The 20,647-nt window shown below is 36.8% G+C and overlaps 1 pseudogene; it reads right to left on the bottom strand.

Moving 5' to 3' along the window:
* LOC108450887 (uncharacterized) overlaps positions 1-20,647 on the bottom strand; it is a 147,336-nt pseudogene that overhangs the window by 66,624 nt on the left and 60,065 nt on the right.

Raw genomic sequence — 20,647 nt, 5'->3', positions numbered from 1 at the left:
TCAAATTTGAATTTCTTTTGAATAATCTGTGAGCACAAGTGCCTTATTTACACCCCTATTGAATGCATACCAAATCCAACACTCGTCTAATTTCGAGAATTAATTAAGAATTTCTCCAAGTAAGAAGTAAGGATAGAGCAAATGATGAAGATATAAAACATAATTTATGGCTCCAAAAACATAATATATATATATATAAATTTTACATTAATAGTAACATAAATATTAACTAAGAATGCACAAGAAATCTTTAGTCTAAAACATACATTATAAATATAAATATGGATAAAGTGATTAATCAGCATTAGACCAGTAGATATCCATCCCACCCCAGTCGTTCTCAGGCACTCCAAGAGCCTTCCAAACTGCTTTTGAGGCATCAACAATGTTATTAGGGTTGGAGGTTCAAAATGAACAACCAAAAGATATGTCGGTAGTTTGGAGAGGTATTGTGGAGAATGCAAAAGATTCGATTGTTGCGAGATGGATAGGGATTGAGTCTTTTAGATGGCTGGTGGGGAATGGTCAATCAATTTTATTTTAGGAGGATGCCTGGTGTGGTGATAGACCTTTGAGAGTGGAATTTCCAATATTATTTCGTTTAGCCTTGAATAAAAAAGGCAAGGTCATAGATTTCTCAATATCAAAAGGGTTCAAGAAGGTCAATTGGGCTGATCTTTTTTCTCGCCCGTTATTGGAAAGGGAGGTTCAAATGGTCTCTAGTTTAAAGGAAGCGGTGAGCAATATGATTTTGTTCCCTGAGGTGGAAGACAAATTATTATGGAAACATGACAGTAAATGGGTGTTTTCGGTGAGAAAATTAACTGAATTATTGCTCTCAGTGGGGGAGGTGGACATGAGTAATGATTTAGATAAAATCTAGAAGTTAAAGGTGCCTCCTAGAGTGAGAATTTTTCTATGGATAATTTCTATTGATCATCTTCCTACGAAGGTGTTCCTAATTAGAAGAGGCATGAAGTTGGATAGTTTGGAGGATGGCTGCCCTTGGTTTTATAGAGATCAGGAGACTGCGGAGCATCTATTTTTTCAATGTAATTTCATTGCGAGTTTTTGGAGAAAAATTATGGATTGGTGGGAGGTGAAATTGAGGCAATTTGAAGGTTTCTTTGATTTTTTCGTATTTTTAAGAATGGCCCCTATATAGGTGTGATCAAAAGTTTATGGATGATATCAGTGTTAGCAGCTTGCTGGTCAATGTGGTTAGCAAGGAATGAGCTGGTGTTCAATAAAAAGTGGCTGAAAATGTCCAACTTGGTTTTTCTTTCAAAGACTCGGGCATTGATGTGGATTAGATCAGTGTATAAAGAATTGTAAGTAGATGAAAGAATCTGGTGGGTCTATCCATATAAAAGTTGGTGTAACATTAAAAACTCAGGTATGAGAGGCAAGTTCTAGTGTTCGCTGTGTTATGGCGGGGTTAAATTTAATGTTTGTGGTGTGATGGTGGAGGACGAAGCTGGGTGTGGAGGGGTGCTAAGAAATTTGGATGGCGAGGCAAGAGCTTTATTTTTTGGTCACATATCAGAAAAAGCAGCGGAGGTGGGGGCAGTTTGCATTGCTTTGGATATGGTTTTAGAGATGGGATCGAAGGATAAATGTTCTTTAGTTATAGAGGTACGTTCAATGGAGGTGATCAACTAGATGGTGTGTAATAGGCCCAATTTGCCCAGGCTATTAAAAGTTTAAAAAATAGAATAAACTAAATAAAAGAAAAAATAAAGTTTTTTAAACAAGTCCATTTTACAAGGCCCACAAACACTTAAACCCAATTACACCCAAACCTCTACCGTAGCCCAAATACCTAAATTACCCAGTAGCCCATTACACCCTCAACCCAAATATACGGGGCCCAAAAGGCCCAACTCAGTTAGCAGGTTAGGAAACCCTAGGGTTTCCGGAAGCTTCGCTCCGCAAGCACTACAATCGTCACACCCCTTCGTCTCGCGCTGTTCCAGTAACCTTTCATCGACGCTTCCATTGGCGCCGTGACTCTACCTCTGTATCGCACCATAATCGGTGCACAAATCAAACGCCAGCGCACTCACCGCTGTGATATTCTCGCTGGTACCTGCAAAAAGGAAAGAACCACAGCAGAAAAGAGAAGCAAACATGGAAAGAAATCAAAGATTTCTTTCCCAAAATGTAACAATTTACAGAAGGCTATAAAAGCCTCTTTTTTTTTTTAATCTGTAACAAAGGACGAATAAGATATAAAAACATAGAGAAACATTATAGATTTTAAGCTTTGCCAGTAAACAGAGGTGATTCTTTTCACTTTATTTTCTTTTTATTTTCTTCTTGGATACCTGCATTCCATACATATAAAGTACTAGAAAAGGGGTAAAAAAGGGTTACCTCTCGATTCACTGTGAAAAGGGAGGATTTTAGAATCCTGACCGCCGTACGTGGCAGAGTCGAGAGCGGCGCGTGGGCGCGTGGGAGCCCGATGATGGAGGCTCGACGGAGCTCCGAGGGACTGCTCTCAATCCTCTTTTCAGAGGGTTTTTTAGTTTTTTTTTAACGGGTTTAAAATGATTTTTTAGGGCCAAAATTTGGCTTATATTGCCTCATAGGAACAACGTCGTTTTGGCTTAAAATAATAAGCTTCAAAACGGTGTCGTTTCAAGGCTGAGGATTCGCTCGTTGACCCATGACCCGGGGAGGATTCGTGCGTTTTTGGTGAATGGGCAAATAGCCCAATTGGTCCTTCCGCATTTTTAATTTTTATAATTTCATTTTATTTTTATTATAATTTGGCCTTGACCTTTTATTCTTGTTTTAATTTAGTCCTAGCTGCTATAATAAGGCCTATTTTGGGAACGACGTCGTTTTGGGATTAGGGTCAAATTGCCCAGTGAGTCCCTCGGCTTTTAGCATGTGTTTCAATTGGGTCTAAAATTCATTTTATTATTTTAAAATTAACCCTAGAGTTTTATTTTTATTTTATTTTCGTCCTTTTAAATTTTTATACAATTTATTTATTTTAAATATTTTATATATTATTTATTTTTACTATAAACATTGTTTATATATAAAAAAATTTATATATAAATTTTTTTCATATTTTATTATACATTTTATTTATATGCTTTATAATATATTATTCATTATATTATTTTTATTATATATTATATTATTTTATTATTTTATTATTTATTATTTATTATTATGTACAATTTTAAAATTTTTTAAATAATACATATATCATTATTAAATATTTAGTATTTAATATGTAATATTCTAAAATTTATTATAAAATTTTGTTCATATTTAACATATTATTATTGTAACGACCCAAATTTTAAGGTTATCGAAAAAAATGTATTTTCGGATCTTCGTTTCTAAAAAATAGATTAGTAAATAATTATTAAAAATATTTATGAAGTTAGTCGAGTGGTTAATTAGAGTTTAATTGATTGAATTTAGCTTAATTAAGAGTAACTAAGAAAAGGACTAAATTGAATAAGGGTAAAAGTTAAATTATAGATTAAAAGAAAATAAAAGGACCAAAATGGCAATTATGCCATTTAGCATAAGTGAGGTGGCATATAAAGTAAAAATCTAAGATTTTTACTTTGATTTTAATTATAAAATATATATATATTTATTAGTAATAAATTATATTAAATTAATTTATTATAATTATATTATAAGATATTTATATGATAAATAAATTAAATAAAGACAAATGTATGGTAAATAAAATATACAAGTGTAATACATATATTTGTACAATTGTAGTATATTCTATTTAATTGATTTCTATTTAAATAGATTTTATATGAAATAAATAAAATAAATAAAAGAAAGACAAGTGTATAAAATGATTTGGCACAAGTGTAATAAATATTATACATACATTTGTAATACATGTATGTATTTACTTATTATTTAAGTAAATATTAATGTATTTATTATTATTAAATTGATATTATATGATGAATAAATTAAATAAAGACAAATGTGTGGATATGATTTGATACAAGTGTATAAATAAAATATATACATTTGTAATATATGTATTTAATTATTAATAGATATTTATTAATTATAAAAGATATTTATAAATTAAATAATTATATTATAAGATTTTTATGTAATAAATAAATTAAAACATGACAAATGTATGATGATGATATGTTACATGTGTAAATATAAGTAATATTACAATTGTAATAAATATATTGATTATTAAATAGATATTTAATAAGTTATTTTATATATATATATATATATATATATATATATATAGTAAATGAAATAAAAGAAAGAAAGGAAACAAAAGAGACAGAAACAGAATAGCAAACGGGAAAAAGGAAGAAAAGGGGAAAGAAAAAGAAAAGGGAGAATGAGGATTTGGAAGCTTTAAATTTGAATAGCTAATGTTGTCTCGGGAAATCTCGGCTAAGCAAGAAAAAATAGTAAAGACAACGGTCGTTAGCTCGAGAAAATACGGTTTGTATTTCTATAATCCGAACCTAGTTATTACTTGTTATATTTTATTCAATGCTTTTAGTGAATGTTGAAGTGAGAATTATTGTGTTTGATAATGGAGAGGGTTGATTTGGCATGTTATGATTTTATTAAATTAATATTGAATTATATATTGATTGAATTTATTTTGATTGAATTATATAATAAATATGATTTATGTAAAATTTGAATATTGAATGAATGTTATATTAAAAAATATATATTGATTGGAAATATGAGGAAATTGATATGAATATATGAGATTTGTGATATTTGTATATTTGATCTTGAAAAGTAAATTGAATTGTGTTGCATTATGAATTAATATGAATAATTGAAATATATTTGTTGAATTGAATGAAAATGTATGAAATTATGAAAATGTGTGAATATACGTGATTATTAGAATGGTATATTGATGAAAAAATTATTGAAATTGGAAAAGTAAAATAATACCCTATTAACTTGTCGGACTAGATTGGATATAAATGGCATGCCATTGGGTTTGTCATGTGATGAGGAGATTTGTAAGTCGGCCGAGAAGATGTTTCTGTTATTATATACTTCGGTTTGTCCGAAGAGGCATTTAATGCTTTATTGGTGTGTTTGGGAGGATATATTATTCCGGGTGTGTTTGGGTTGGATATTCTGGTGTGTTTGGTTGGATCCGTGTATCTGTCTGAGTCTGAGTCATGTTAATAGGGGTTATTAAATATAACAGTGATCAGATTGTCACTAGATGAAGAATTGAAATGTGGACTGAAACACACGAATCGTATTATACAGTGAAAGCTATCTGGGATAGCAAGTCGATTTGATATGAATGGTAATGACTGTTATTGAAATGGATATGTACAGTACATTGATTGAAAAGTGAATAGTTGAATATAGTTTATTGAAATTAAACAGTGAATTAAAGTATGATTGAAACAAATGAATCATGTAGCTCTGGATTGGATAAAAGTGAATATTATAATTGTTTAATGACTTATGAATAAATTGTGGAAAGCTATCTAGGTTAGTAAATGAAAAGAATGGAATAAATAATAATGGATTTATTTAAGAAATTGAACAATTATGTTATTGTGTTTATTATATGATTTGTATAGAATTTATATGGTAAGTAGTTGAAATTTATCAATGAAATAAATAATTAAATAATTGTAATTGTTACTATGATCGTAAGTATTTGTTATATTATTAAATGTTCGGATTATAGAAATCCCACTGAGTATACCTATACTCAGCGTACGGTTTGTTTCCGTGCACAGGTTGAGTAAAGATAGAACGTTGAATCAGCATCCCAGGCCGATCCCGAATTCAATAAGGTAAAGTCTGTTAATTATTGGTAATGGCATGTACTTAGGGTGTCTTATGTGTATATTAATTGTAAATATCTGATAGGTCTGGTAATACTCCGTAACCCTGTTCAGAGGACGTTTTGGGGTTAAGGGTTGTTACAATTATTTTTATAAATGTATACTAAATTACTACATCATATAGTATTTTTTTAAAAAAAAAAAGGTTCTCCTTTATTATTTATATATTTTTTTAAAATTTGTATTTAGTCTTATCTTTTTCTTTTCTTTTGACTTTTGTTATATGTTCATAATTTGTTTATAGACACTCAATTTTGCCCGGGCCCAGAAATAAGTCTAAAAACAAAAATATAATAAACCCCCAAAAAAAAAAACCGAAGTCCAAGTTCAGTCCAGAATTACAAATATAATTTGGCCCGATCGGAATGATCCATTACTTGAAAAGATTTAAGGTCCATCTACAAGCTTGACTCATATGAAAATATAATCTTCAATGATATGCAATCTTAGATATGATATGCAATCTTAGATATGATACAATCTTAGATATGATTGCAATCTTAGATATGATATGCAATCTTAGAAGATATGATTTTGTAATCTTAGAGATTTAATTTGTAGATACCTTTTAATCTTAACCGTTGATGTAATTGATCTGTACCGTTGGATTTGGGGAGGCTCAACTATAAATAGAGGCCTCCCCCCTCATTGTAAAACAACTTGACTACACTTGAGTTTTGGGAAGCAATAAGAATTCTTAAGAGCATTCACTCAAATTTCTCTCCCTCTTGCGTTCTTATTTTCTACGGTTTGTTCTTATTTATTCTTTGTTCATTTTCGTTTTCAACTTTTTTTATTTTGATTGAATCCCTATTTCCTTGATTTTTAATTCTCTTTTATATTTTATTTTTTAATAATTTTAGTATTATATCAAACTATTTTTTATTAAATTCTATATTATTCATTGTTTTAAAAAATATATTTCATTTAATTGAAAAGTTTTTCTTAAATAAGGAAATGTTTGGTGTTTAGAAATTCGGGAAATAGTGCCCTAACATGCAGGGTTGTGATTTTTTGTTTGACTAAATAACCAAATATCCTTTTAATAAATTTTCAAAATCATGAGATAATTTTAGTTACGAGGATTTAAAACATCGTGTCCTAACATGCTGGATGTAATGTTTGTATACTTTCGGAACAAAGGAATCTCAAGTTTCAACTTTAAATTGTTCAAGTTTTAAAATCTTTTCAAATTTTCGACATTAGGACAATAAATAATCAATTCGGTACCAATTTTGGGCGTTACGAGGGTGCTAATCCTTCCTTGTGCGTAACCGACTCCCGAACCTATTTTCTTGAATTTCGTAGACCAAAATGTTTTATAAAGGTGATCCAATCACACCTAAAAAGGTTGGTGGCGACTCCTATTTTTATTTTTCAAAAAGTCGAACCCCGTTTTTCAAACCCCTTTAAACAAATGGTTTCGACAGCTTGGCGACTCCGCTGGGGACCTATAAGAGAGTCAAGCCGAAAATTGATTATTTTCTGTCTTAATGTCGAAAATTTGGAAAATTTTTAAAATATGTCATTTTTACATGTGTTAGTTGCATATGTTTGTTATTGTTTACGCACACATTCCATTTGCATGACCGTTGTGTTCACACCCTTAAGTGAGAGTGAGAAGCTATGCTTTCGTGAGGTTTTCACCTCCGCATGGGCTAGTGGATTGCTTTCGGGATACATCCGTACCTATGTCTTCGTGAGATTTTCATCTCCGCATGGCCATAGGGAAATGTGTCCCCCTGAACTGAACTTGGTCCATATGAGCCTATAATAGGTGAGGATCGAGGAATCTGCTGGTTCAGGTACCCTTGCTGTAACACCCCAAACCCGGCCTAGACGTTATGACCGAATCCGGTGCGTCACATCGATGCGTTCAAAACGTTCCATTTTACTTAGTTTAGGTTGTAAAAGATACTTTTTAAAGCAGGTTAAGGTGAATAGAAGCATGCACCGTAGGAAACCGGGAAGAAGAGGAGGTGAGTCCGCTTGACCGCTAAGTACCAAGCTCCTTCGGATCCAATCCTAGACATGCACACCACCATTGCCACACCTTAACGACTCGTATAATTTTGAGAAAACCGTCTGGTTATGTCTATCTTAAGAAAATGATTAAGTTTGAAAACGTTTGCTTAGCGGAAGTCTTACTTGTAATCGTGTTATTTTGAAATCCCTTAATGTTTTTGAAAACGCGTCCTAAAGCTAACCTATTTTCCTTAGTCATCATAGTTTTCTTCATCATAGTAAAATAAAATAATAAAAGTAATTAAAACCATAAAAATAATTAAAAGGCCTTATTACACTTAAAACCCAAAACCATAGATGAAATTAAAAGGACGTCCAGTTCACCGTAAAGAAATCAGTTCGAGAAACATGTGGCGACCCAAATCCTCACAGCTCCAAGCCCACTATGGTTGAGGATTACTGCGAGGATGAAAATAAGGGTGAGTTTTGGAAAACTCAGGTGTAATTCAACCCAACCATAGCCTAAATCAGTTCAAACCACGAGAGAGAATAAGTTGGCCTCGGCCGAGCAGATATCGAATAAAGCCCGTAGGCCCGCAATGCACTGTAATGTATATATCATGCTTATGCGTAAACCCAACCATATCCAACCACATACACCCCCATACCATCCTTTCACCATGTGGGGAGACTACTCGACCCACCCAACCGCTACACGCCACAGAAATATGCAGCATGGCTGCCAGATACAGAAAATGTGACAGAGTCACCAGATACAGATATTTTGTGGCAGTGCCACCAGAACAGATAATTTGTGGCAGGGCCACCAGAACAGATAATTTGTGGCATAGCCACCAGGACGCTTCCTCCATAATATAACCCATGTCCCCATGCAACAGATATACATTCATGGCATGCATCATACAGATTTAATTCATCATGCTTTTCAGACAAAATTAACCCTAGGGGTATAAAGGTCATTTAGCATACATAGGGGTATAATGGTAATTTTGCATACATAGGGGTATTCTAGTAAATCTAACTATTTCTAAGGTTTTCATGCATATCGTAGCTATTACGTTTAGCCAGAAACACTTACCGAGCGTTCTTATCGAATTGGGCCCGTTGGCCCATTAACCCAATTTTGCCCCATTAAGCCCAAAATATCAAAACGCACGAAATCGCGCATACTACAGTTTTATCACTTCCGATTACCAGTAATAATTACCCATACGTCTCACGAGCATTCGCACACTCGCAAGCGCCCAAAATACCAGTTTTTAGATATTTCGGCTTTTCGGCTTTTGCCGATCTAGCCTATGAAAGGGTGTCAGTTACACACCTGATTTGTGACGACTTGCTGACAAGATCCACGCATGAACTTCCTACAATTACGTTGCTACAATTCTTAGATTGCAAATCACAACACTAATCTCCATAATTACTTACCCATATTCGACTCTGTCCCTAAAAGCCTTTAAAACTTTACCTTCTTGCCGAAATCCGATGGCTAGATCCAAGTCTGATTGTTCCAAAGATCCAAGCCTTCGATCCAACCCTTGAGAAGACACTAATCATCAAAATAAATCATCGGTTAAAGACCCTTTATGCCCTATGCCCAAATCGATAGCCTCCCTAGATTTTAGGGACTTCGGCTTTTTCCTAACTTGAAAAATAAGACTAGATTTGGAGTGATGAGCACTTACCACTTATTCCTTCCTGCTTTCCACGTAGATCTGATGCAGATTCAACCTTTAAATGACGGTAAAACTTGAATCTAGAAGCTTTGAAGTTTCGGCTACAAGTCCCTAACTCTATAGTAGTTTCAGCTTTTCTAGGTGATATAGAAAATAATGATTTGAGGCTATAACCCCGGTAATGTTGTCGACAGATGCTAGGGGTTTAGAGGAGAGGAATGTTGGTCAAAAGGAAAACATATTGAGGAATATGGCTTTGGAAAAACGGCACAAGAATATAGCTTTTGGATTTTGAGATTTGAGGTTCGGCTTTAGTCTAAGAAAATTAATGGAGGAAAGTGATGTAGAGTAGGGTGGAGATGGACAAGAGGTTTGAAAGGTTGGCTATGGAGAAAGAGAATAAGAAGAAAGCAAAATGGCTAAAGGGAGAAGGTGAGAAAAGCGACAAACGGCACAACTCCCTTCCTATTGCCGAATTTATATCGGCACTTTAACCTAGCGAATTTACCCTCCTAAAGAAACCCTTGGCGGCCACCTCTTGCTCCTCAAGAGTCCAAAATTCGCCAAAACAGCTCACCCCAATCAGCTCCTAGATTTCCTCCTTATCTCTATCCTTATTCAATCCCTTACCCTCTTAAACTCTTCCGATGACTTTTATTTTAGTTCCACTACTTCCCTTTCTGTACATAAAATTAATCACTTAATTTGTTGTCATTGTGACTTGAACCTGGTCCTCCCAAGCTTCCACACGCCACTACATCCTTCCCAGTGGCGCCACATGCCACTTACCACTTGCTTCCTTGTGATCCATTTTTCACAAATAATTCCTAAAACCCAATTTATCGTAACCCTTTCTCTTATAGAATTAAATTTAATTAAAACTACCGGTTTTATCCTAAGCTTGGGCCTTCTAGAGGCCCACCAACATGATTAATCCTACACATAACAAACAGAACACAGAATTTTAAATTTTACAACTTTTACAGAATTCCCGAAAATTGGGGCGTTACACTTGCTTTAGAACCGAACTACATATAGTGAACTTTAAGTACTTGCCCCAGGTAGTATGATGATGACCTTTAGTGCCTACCTTTATAAGTTCTTATTTATTATATTTTTTTATATATGTGATACTGACTTGTTTTTCTTATTTTGCTATCATTGCATGTCATTTATCATTAAAAGGTGTCGATTCAAGGTTCGATTTCTGAGTTAGAAAGTTTTGTAATGGGGAACAAATATCTTAATAAAGTGGAGGACAACTCTTTCGTTTGTGCTTGGTCAAAGAAAACCCAGATAGAAAAAGGAAATAGTGTCATCGAAGGATATACATTAGAATTATGAGACTACACTCTCATTAGTGTGATGCAAAATAACCTCCAAAAGTTAAAGGAAATATGGGATTAATGGAGTAACGAAGCCAAGCAGTTGTTCTACAACAGTTATGGGGAATTGCAGTATTTGCTTGACATGAAGATAGATGAACAATTCAAGGTGAGCGTGGGGAGTATTGAGGGACACTTCTACCATTACAGATGAAGATAGTCACCTCATGGATGGTAGGGGTATAAGACATACAAAATTGAATTGGATGGAAAGAGTTTTGCTTATGATGGTAGAAAGGCTCACTTACTATAGGACCACTACCAAACAACAAGCTGGAATTCATTGTGGTTCTTTAGGATGTTGTACCTATCAGAAATAATGGAAATACAAGACCTAATGGTCGGGACAACCCAAATGAGCATGAAAGAAAGAGATTAAAGAAAATCATATTGTTTAAAGACTTTTAAAGTGGAGATTAACTATGCTGCGAAGATACCCATGCAAGCAATTCAAAATGTTCTGTGGGGGCAGAAATTTGAAGACTCTCAATAAGCACTGAGGATGTTTGATATAATCCTAAGGCAATATAAAGTGAGGCAGTTCAGATAGAGGTCGAGAGTTAGCTTTGTTATTAGATAGGGTTAAGACTCTGGGCCTATGAGCTAAAGCGTATTTGTAATACGTTTTATGAAAAGACTTTTGTTCCTTAAATAACGTTTTCTAAAATGAAATTGAATCGAGATCGATATCTTTTTGCATTCATGCATTTGCATTACATTACATCAAAGAAAAGAAGGTGTTGATTCGAAATTCTATTCCTAAATAGAATAGTTTGTGACAGCCCAAAATTGACCCTAGACGGGATGTGGTTTCGGGACCACAAAACCGAGGCATAAAAATAATTTAAAATTTATTTTGATGCCTATGATATGTGTTAATTCATGTGTGACATTTTTGATGTTTCGATTTAGAGTTATAAATGTGAATTTTACTAGAAGGACCTAGTAGTAAACTTTGAAAGTATGATGGGGAAATGTGTGATGACTAGTTGATAATGCATGCAAAAATAAAGGATTTGCATGTCAAATTTCCCAAAGGAAGCTTAGTGGCCGCCATGACATGGTTTATGGGCAAAGAAAACATGTTGAAACATGTTTTGTTAATGGATGATGAGAGAAATGATTAATAATTAAGATGTGGGAAGAGAAACAAAAAAAAAAGTGTGTGAGTGTAGCATCCCCCCCCATTGCCGTGTAGGTAAGAAAGAAAAACAAAAAAATTTGTTCATCTTTTTCCCTCCTTCCTTTGGCCGAAATTTCTAAGAGGAAGAAGAGATTTTTGCTCCATTTTTGGTTTAGAAGAGATCTAGAAGGAGATTTGGCTAAACTTGCATCAAGATTAAGGTATGTATGAGGTTGTGTCATGAGATTCATGCATGTTTTAGTTGCTAACTTGATGTTCATGTTAGCCATGGTTCAAACCTTTGTTATATCATGGGGATGGTATTTGGCCAAGGTGGATTTTGTGTTAATGCCATTGCATGTTAAATATGAAGCTTGTTAATGGTATATGTGATGGGGGATTGATGGCTCTTGGACTTTCTTTTTAGTATTTTTGAGTAAGACATTAAGTTCTTTGCTTAATCATGACCAAAATTATTATGTTGTGATGTATTCGGTCATGGTATATCCATAAGTATGATTCATGCATGTTGCATGGTAGGTAAGATTTGAGCTTTGGATATGTGTTTATATTTGGATATAAACAACTTGAGATTCGGCCCTTGCACCTACATGAATATATGTTTGCACATGATGAATTGGTATGACATCTATATACTATTTCAAGGTGTCTATTTGCTTGTGATGATGTTTCGGTTATGTAGTAAATGAGAGATGTATATTGACCTACAATATGTAATGCGTTAGTTAGTAAAATGTATGCTGTTTTTTTTTGTGTGTGGTATTAAGTGTAAAATTGGCCTCAACATAGACATGCATATTCGGCCAAATGAAGTAGATTGGTGTGCATGTATTCGGTTAGAGGCAACCGTATTGAAGCCTTATCTTGGCTTAGATAATTGACTAAATGGGTAATAAGTGAGAATGGTTGCCGAATACACATACATACATATGCATGTGTAATTGAATTGTGAATGTTTAGTAAGATGGTTAAACTAGTTGATTTATTGATTAAGCTCAAGGAGTTAAAGAAGGAGAATCAAGCAAGGAAAGACGAAGGTCATTGAGTAGCCGACTTGGACTGCTTTTACCCAACACAAGGTAAGTCATTAGCACATATGTTTGATATTGCTTAAATGATTGTAAAATCTATGCAATTGTGTTTAATGGGATGATATATATATATATATAAATGAAAATGTATGTGTATGGAGTGATGACATTTGTTGAATGTAAAAGAAATAGTGAAATGTGTAGAAAGTTTACTTTCGGCACTAAGTGTGCGGCAATACGTGTACGGTGACGAGATTGGCACTAAGTGTGCATGCTGGAAATATATGGCACTAAGTGTGCATGCTGGAAATATCTGACCTTGGGTGTGCGAGCTCAAGGGTATGGCACTATGTGTGGGCTTAAATCGCATGGCACTAAGTGTGCGAAATCGAGTATTAAGCATCGTAGGTAAGTGACACTATATATATATATATATATATATATATCTCCGATCGAACAATTATATGGAGGGTGTGTCTCCATCGAGTTGAGTATGGACAGCGGATCGGGTAAGTACCTTGAGCTCATGACGAATAGGAAATACGTTCATGCTAGGGGTTGAGCTTGGTAAGCTTTAGATCTATGTGATGATTGCAATTGTATAATTGTGGTGTGAATGAGTTGGTGTGTAAAGTGCCTCAAATATCTTATTGTATAGAATATGAAATGTGGATGTATGACTTGGTATGAGATTGAACCGAAAGGTCCGAGGATTTATGGTATAGTTTCGATATGGATGAGTACCTAGCCTCGTTATTGTTTCATGTTGTGATAACTTTATCAATGGATGGTGTTGAATGCTTATGACTTCTCGAGTTATAAACTCACTCGGTGTTTTCGTGTCACCCATTTTAGGTCTCTTGGACTCGTGATTGTTGCGTTCTCGAAACCGTCTTTGAAGTCATCACACCGCTGGAAATCTTTTGGTATTGTCTTCGTAGTTGAGCTAGGAGAACATTTGGCATGTATAGGCTATTTTGTTTTGTTGAATTGTGGGTTGTAAACTTTAAGCCATGCGAAAATGGCCTATGTGGTCGGTTGAGTGTGATTCTAAAACCTATAGTTACGAGCCTTAGAAACTTAAATTTTGATAAGGTGGCCATAGTTTGTATTATGTATGATGTAATAGATGGCCATAGAAGATTTATGAAATAGTCATTGTTTGCTTTGGTAACAGATACTGCCAGCAGCAGTGAGGTGAGATGGAAAAATGACTAAAAATAGTAGAAGTATAATTAAATAGTGAATAAATTATGAAATTGAACCTTGATGAATCTATTTTCATATGGAAGAAACGAAACGACCATATGAGCAGTATACTGAGAGATATTAAAGTTCTCGTGAGACAGGGCCAGAACGGTTTCTGAATCCCCTGTCTCGACTTTGAAAATTTACCATAAATTATCCAGAAGGAATTAGAAGTCGTGCCATATATGTGCAGATTCCCTTTTGAGTCTAGTTTCATTAGAAACAAACGGCATGAGCATTGAAGCTCTGTACAAGAAGATATCTAGGTCGCAATGCGCGAAGGTCAGTGTAGTTGACCCCTGTAGCATGGGTGACTTTAACTAATAAAATGTACTAATTGGCTTGACCAAAAATTCTAGAAAAAAATGTGTAGATGGTATTATGAGTCTAGGTTCAGGGAAAATTTACGGAACTGATTTTTGAATTCTGTAACTCGAGATATGATTTTTAAGGTGACAGTGACGCAGTTAGCTAGCCCGCCCGAATGTAAATCAAATATTTCAAAGAGAGAAATAAGGAAGTAAGCCCTGTAACACCACGTGTTCAAATCCGGTGACGGTCACGGGTTTGGGGTGTTACATTTAATTGGTATCGAGCTATGGTTTAGTCGGTTCTAGGACTACCATAGAGCGTGTGAGTCTAGCTATACATGCCAAATTGTTAGTGCTTAATAATGTGATGACTTGACGGTTGAAATTTTTGTTTTGATTAGCGATGGAACCCGGATAGAGACCCGTGGCGGATGACGTTGAAAGTGTAGCGGCTGCTCCGCGCAAGGGACACCGCCTGTTGAGCCTCATCATCCGCGAATAATCAAAATGAAGGCGAAACAAGCTTTCTTCACCATGATGAATAAGTGGGTCGCGCGATATGCGAACCAACCCTACTGCCCAACCATTCCCAAATTTAAATACTCCACCCCAAGAGCCCGTAATGCCTTCGCCATCGATCCCGTGAGGCTGAGTAAACCACTTGTAGACCTGATAAGGAAGCGGGCTGAGGAGTTCAAGGCCATAGTTACCGATGATGCCGAAAAGGCCGAAGTTCGCTCGATAACACCATTCGAGTGTTAGATGAACTGTCATGCACACCGATGAATGTCTTAAGTGTGCTATATCCTTGTTGCGAGACTCACTTACTATTGGTGGAGGACTTTAATTTCCATAGTCCCAAACGAACGAGTTACTTGGGATTTCTTTCGGTCGAATTTGAAAGAAATACATTAGTCAACAGTTCATCGATCGAAGCGCAAGGAATTCTTGGAACTCAAGCAAGGCCGTATGACAAGATCTCGAATCTGAACATGAGTTCGTAAGACTCGATTGGTATGCCCGGAGTGTGTGGCTGATGAGGTTGCTATGTGCAAAAGATTTGAAGAAGGATTGAATGAAGAGTTAAAGTTACTAGTGGGAATTTTGGAGATAAAGGAGTTCGTGACACTAGTCGAACGAGCCTGCAAGGCGGAAGAACTTGGGAAGGAGAAGAAGAAGGCTGAATTTGAAGCAAAAGATTACCGTAAAAGATCAACGAGTAAAGCTCCATTCTCGGCTGTAAAGAGGTTCAAGGAGGACACCAGTAAGTCGAGGGCGACTGCGGGAATTTCCATTAGAGCCCGACCATCGACGGACTCCCGAGCTACTTCGGTAGCTAGTGTGGGCAATAATAGTCAAGAGAGACCTGAATGCCCCCAATGTGGAAGACGACACCTAGGTGAATGTTGGGGTAAGTCTGTTAATAGGGCTGTTATGGATGCGGTTCAAGGACCACTTCATTAGAGATTGCACGAGCTAGATGAGAAGAATAAGATGCAAGGTGCAAGACCTAGTGGAACAATGGCTAGAGGTAGGTCCCCGAGAATTTCGGAGGTAGGGGTGGCAATCGAGAGGAGCCTCGACACGGTTGTTCGATCCGAGGCCCGTGCTATCGCTAGAGCATATGCCATCCGCAAGACGAGAGGAGGCATCCTCCCTAACGCCATTACCGGTACTTTCACTCTTTTCGATACTAATGTGATTGCTTTGATTGACCCCGGTTCTACTCATTCTTATATATGCGAAACCTTAGCATCCAAGAAGACTTTGCCTATTGAGTCTCATCGAGTTTGTAATTCGGGTGTCAAACCCCTTGGGTCATTACGTGCTTGTCAACAAAGTGTGTAAGAAAAGTCCCCTAGTATTTCGAGGTTCTTGTTTTCCGGCGGACTTGATGCTTTTGCCGTTCGACGAATTCGACGTTATTCTTGGTTTGGATTGGTTGACCATGCACGATGCGATTGTAAATTGCAAAAGCAAGACTATCGATCTGAGGTGCGCGAATAACGAGATAATTCGGGTTGAGTCTACGGACTTAAAGGGGTTGCCAGCTGTAATATCAGCAATGTTGGCCCAGAAATATGTAAGAAAAGGGTACGAAGCATACCTTGCGTATGTGCTCGATGACAAGGAGTCAGAAAAGAAACCCGAATCTGTGCCAGTGGTTTGTGAATACCCGGATGTTTTCCCTGAAGAATTGCTGGGTTTACCACCTGTTCGGGAATTAGAGTTTGGCATCGAATTGGTACCTGGTACCACTCCAATTTTGATAGCTCCGTATCGTATGGTACCAACGGAATTAAAGAAGTTGAAAGCTCAGTTGCAAGAATTGGTGGATAGAGGTTTTGCTCGTCCGAGTTTTTCACCTTGGGGTGCGCCGGTGTTGTTTGTGAAAAGAAGGATGGAACCATGAGGCTGTGCATCGACTATCGTCGACTTAATAAAGCGACGATAAAGAACAAATATCCGTTATCACAGACGACGATTTGTTCGATCAACTGAAGGAGCCTCGGTGTTCTCGAAAATAGATTTGAGATCGGGCTATTATCGCCATGAATTCGAGATTCGGACGTACTCCAAGACGCCTTGAGCGAGATATGGTCACTACGAGTTCCTAGTGATGCCGTTTGGGCTTACTAATGCCCCTGCGGTATTTATGGATTTGATGAATCGGATCTTCAGACCATATTTGGATCGGTTCGTAGTCGTGTTCATTGATGACATCTTGGTCTATTCAGGAAATGAGACCGAACATGCTGAACACTTGAGGTTAGTGCTGCAAATTTTATGGGATAAGCAATTATATGCTAAGTTCAGCAAGTGTGAGTTCTGGTTAAGAGAGGTTAGCTTCTTGGGGCATGTGGTATCTACATCGGGTATTCGAGTCGACCCTAACAAAATTTCAGCCATACTTAACTGGAAGCCTCCGAGAAATACTACCGAGGTTCGGAGCTTTTTGGGGCTTGCCGGTTATTACCGACGATTGTAAAAGGTTTCTCAACGATAGCCACGCCAATGACGAAGCTACTCCAAAAGGATGTTAAGTTCGAATGGACGGAGAAATGTCAGAAAAGTTTCGATCAATCGAAAACTTATTTGACCGAAGCCCCAATTCTAGTGCAACCGAATCGCAAAAGTTTGTCATCTATAGTGACACCTCCCTACTTGGGTTAGGGCGCGTATTGATGCAAGAAGGTCGAGTTGTGGCCTGCGCGTCGAGGCAATTAAAGCCACATGAGAAAAATTATCCGACCCATGATCTCGAATTGGTCGCCATCGATTCGCTTTAAAGATATGGCAACATTACTTAGTTGGTGAGAAGTGCCATGTGTATTCGGATCACAAAAGTCTCAAATATTTGATGACTCAAAGAGACTTAAATCTGCGACAAAGACGTTGGCTCGAGTTGTTAAAAGATTATGAGCTCGTCATTGACTATCACCCGGGAAAGGCTAATGTGGTTGCGGACGCCTTAAGCCGGAAATCGCTGTTTGCTTTACGAGCGATGAATGTACACCTGTCTATTCTACCCGACAATGTGTTAGTAGCCGAATTAAAGGCCAAACCATTGTTGACTCATCAAATTCGTGAAGCTCAGAAAGTTGACGATGAGTTGGTCGCAAAACGGACTGAGTGTGTTCCGAACAAGGAATCGGAGTTTCAAATAGATGATGACGATTGTTTGAGGTTCAGAAGTCGTCTGTGTGTTCCAAAGAATTCGGAACTTATTTTGATAATTCTGAACGAAGCCCATTGTAGCCGAATGGCAATCCACCCGGAGTACGAAGATGTACAACGATTTGAAACGCCGATTTTGGTGGCATGGTATGAAACGAGACATCTCCGACTTTGTTTGAGATGTTTAATATGTCAACAAGTGAAAGCGGAACATCAAGTGCCTTCGTGGATTACTTTAGCCGATTACGATACCCGAGTGGAAATGGGATCGAGTCACAATGGACTTTGTATCCGGACTGCCACTGTCAGCAAGTAAGAAGGATGCGATTTGGGTTGTTGTAGATAGATTGACTAAGTCGGCTCACTTTGTCCCCGACGCACGGATTTTCAATGGACAAACTAGCCAATTGTACGCTTCTCGATTGTGAGATTACACGGGTGCCTATTTCCATCGTGTTGGATAGAGATCCGAGATTTACCTCGCGATTTTGGAAGAAGTTGCAAGAAGCTTTGGGTACCAAGTTGCATTTCAGCACCGCCTTTCACCCCAAACCGATGGTCAATCCGAGCGGATAATTCAAATACTTGAGGATATGTTGAGATGTTGCATCCTCGAGTTCCAGTGGTTCATGGGAACGGTATTTGCCTTTGATTGAATTCGCTTACAACAATAGTTTTCAATCAAGTATTAAGATGGCACCCTACGAGGCTTTGTACGGTCGTAAATGCCGTACACCATTGTTTTGGACTGAGCTCGGTGAAAGCAAAATTTTCGGGGTGGATTTGATTAGAGATGCTGAACAGAAAGTGAAAGTAATCCGTGAGAGTCTGAAGATAGCCTCTGATCGTCAGAAGTCGTACGCGGATCTGAAACGTAAAGACATCGAGTATCAGGTGGGAGATAAAGTGTTTCTCAAGGTTTCGCCTTGGAAAAAGATACTCAGATTCGGCCGTAAGGGCAAGTTGAGCCCGAGGTTCATTGGGCCATATGAGATATCCGAGCGAGTCGGTCCAGTTGCATATCGTTTGATTTTGCCCCCTGAACTCGAAAAGATTCACGATGTCTTTCATGTTTCGATGCTTCGACGCTATAGATCTGATCCATCGCACGTGATTAGTCCATCAGAGGTTGAAATTCAAGCCAATATGAGTTATGAGGAAGAACCTGTAACACCCCAAACCCGAGACCATCGCCGGTGTCGGACCCGAGGGTTAACAAACCAAGTTCACATGTTTTTGCCCACCAATTTGACATTTCCAGTCAGGCTGGAAAACTGCGTCACTGTCGCCTTAAAAATCATATCTCGAGTTTCAAAACTCGGAAACTGGTTTCGTAAATTTTCCTGAATTTAGACTCATATATACATCCATGGATTTATTTCTAGGATTTTGGTCGGGCCAATTGGTACAGTTTATTAGTTAAAGTTACCCAAGTTACAGGGATCGACTGCTCTGACCTTCGCGCCGTATAACTTGAATATCTCTCTGCACAGGGCTTTAATGCTGGTGTCGTTTGTTTCTAATGAAACTAGACTCAAAATGGAATCTGTACATATAAGGTATATCTCCTAATTCTTTTGGATAATTTATAGTGAATTTTAAAGTTGCGACAGGGAACCCAGAAACCATTCTGGCCCTGTCTCACAATAGCTTTAATATCTCTTAACCTGTAACTCCTATGACCGTTTCGTTTCTTCCATATGAAAATAGACTCATCAAGGTTCATTTACATAGCTTATTCACTATTTGATTCCATTCCTATGAATTATGGTGATTTTTCACATTCACGCCACTGCAGCTGGCAGCATCTGTTTTAAGGTAGGACTTACCTATTTGGTAGTCTCCATGATTCAACTAATCTTGCCATACATAGGTTCATATATGATCATTTTAACCATGCCAATGGCTGATCATATGACCAACATTCCCATTTCCAAACCATAGCCACATCATGACCCCAAATATATATACATACAACCCACAATAAGTCTAAGTTCATGCTCCCTTTTCGAGCCATTTTCGCATGGCCATACATACTTACATTACAACGTATTTAACAAACAAGAGGTAGTCCTATACATGCCATCTCAAGTTCAACCAAAATTTATACCAAAATGGAGGCTTGATAGTGTGGATGACTTCGACTTCAACGATCCCAAACCGATTGCCTCGAGCGAAATCTAGAAAACTAAGAGCCAAAGCAACGGGTAAGCATTTTTATGCTTAGTAAGTCTCAAGGAATATAATGAACTATAATTTACAGCAATACATTCACATAGCCAAATGCATCATTCAATTCAATAACTGAAATTCAT

The sequence above is a fragment of the Gossypium arboreum genome, chromosome 5 (genome assembly GCF_025698485.1).
Source record: "Gossypium arboreum isolate Shixiya-1 chromosome 5, ASM2569848v2, whole genome shotgun sequence".
In the NCBI taxonomy this organism is placed as follows: domain Eukaryota; kingdom Viridiplantae; phylum Streptophyta; class Magnoliopsida; order Malvales; family Malvaceae; genus Gossypium; species Gossypium arboreum.
Note: the sequence above shows the minus strand (reverse complement) of the source record. Positions and strands in the feature narration are given on the sequence as shown.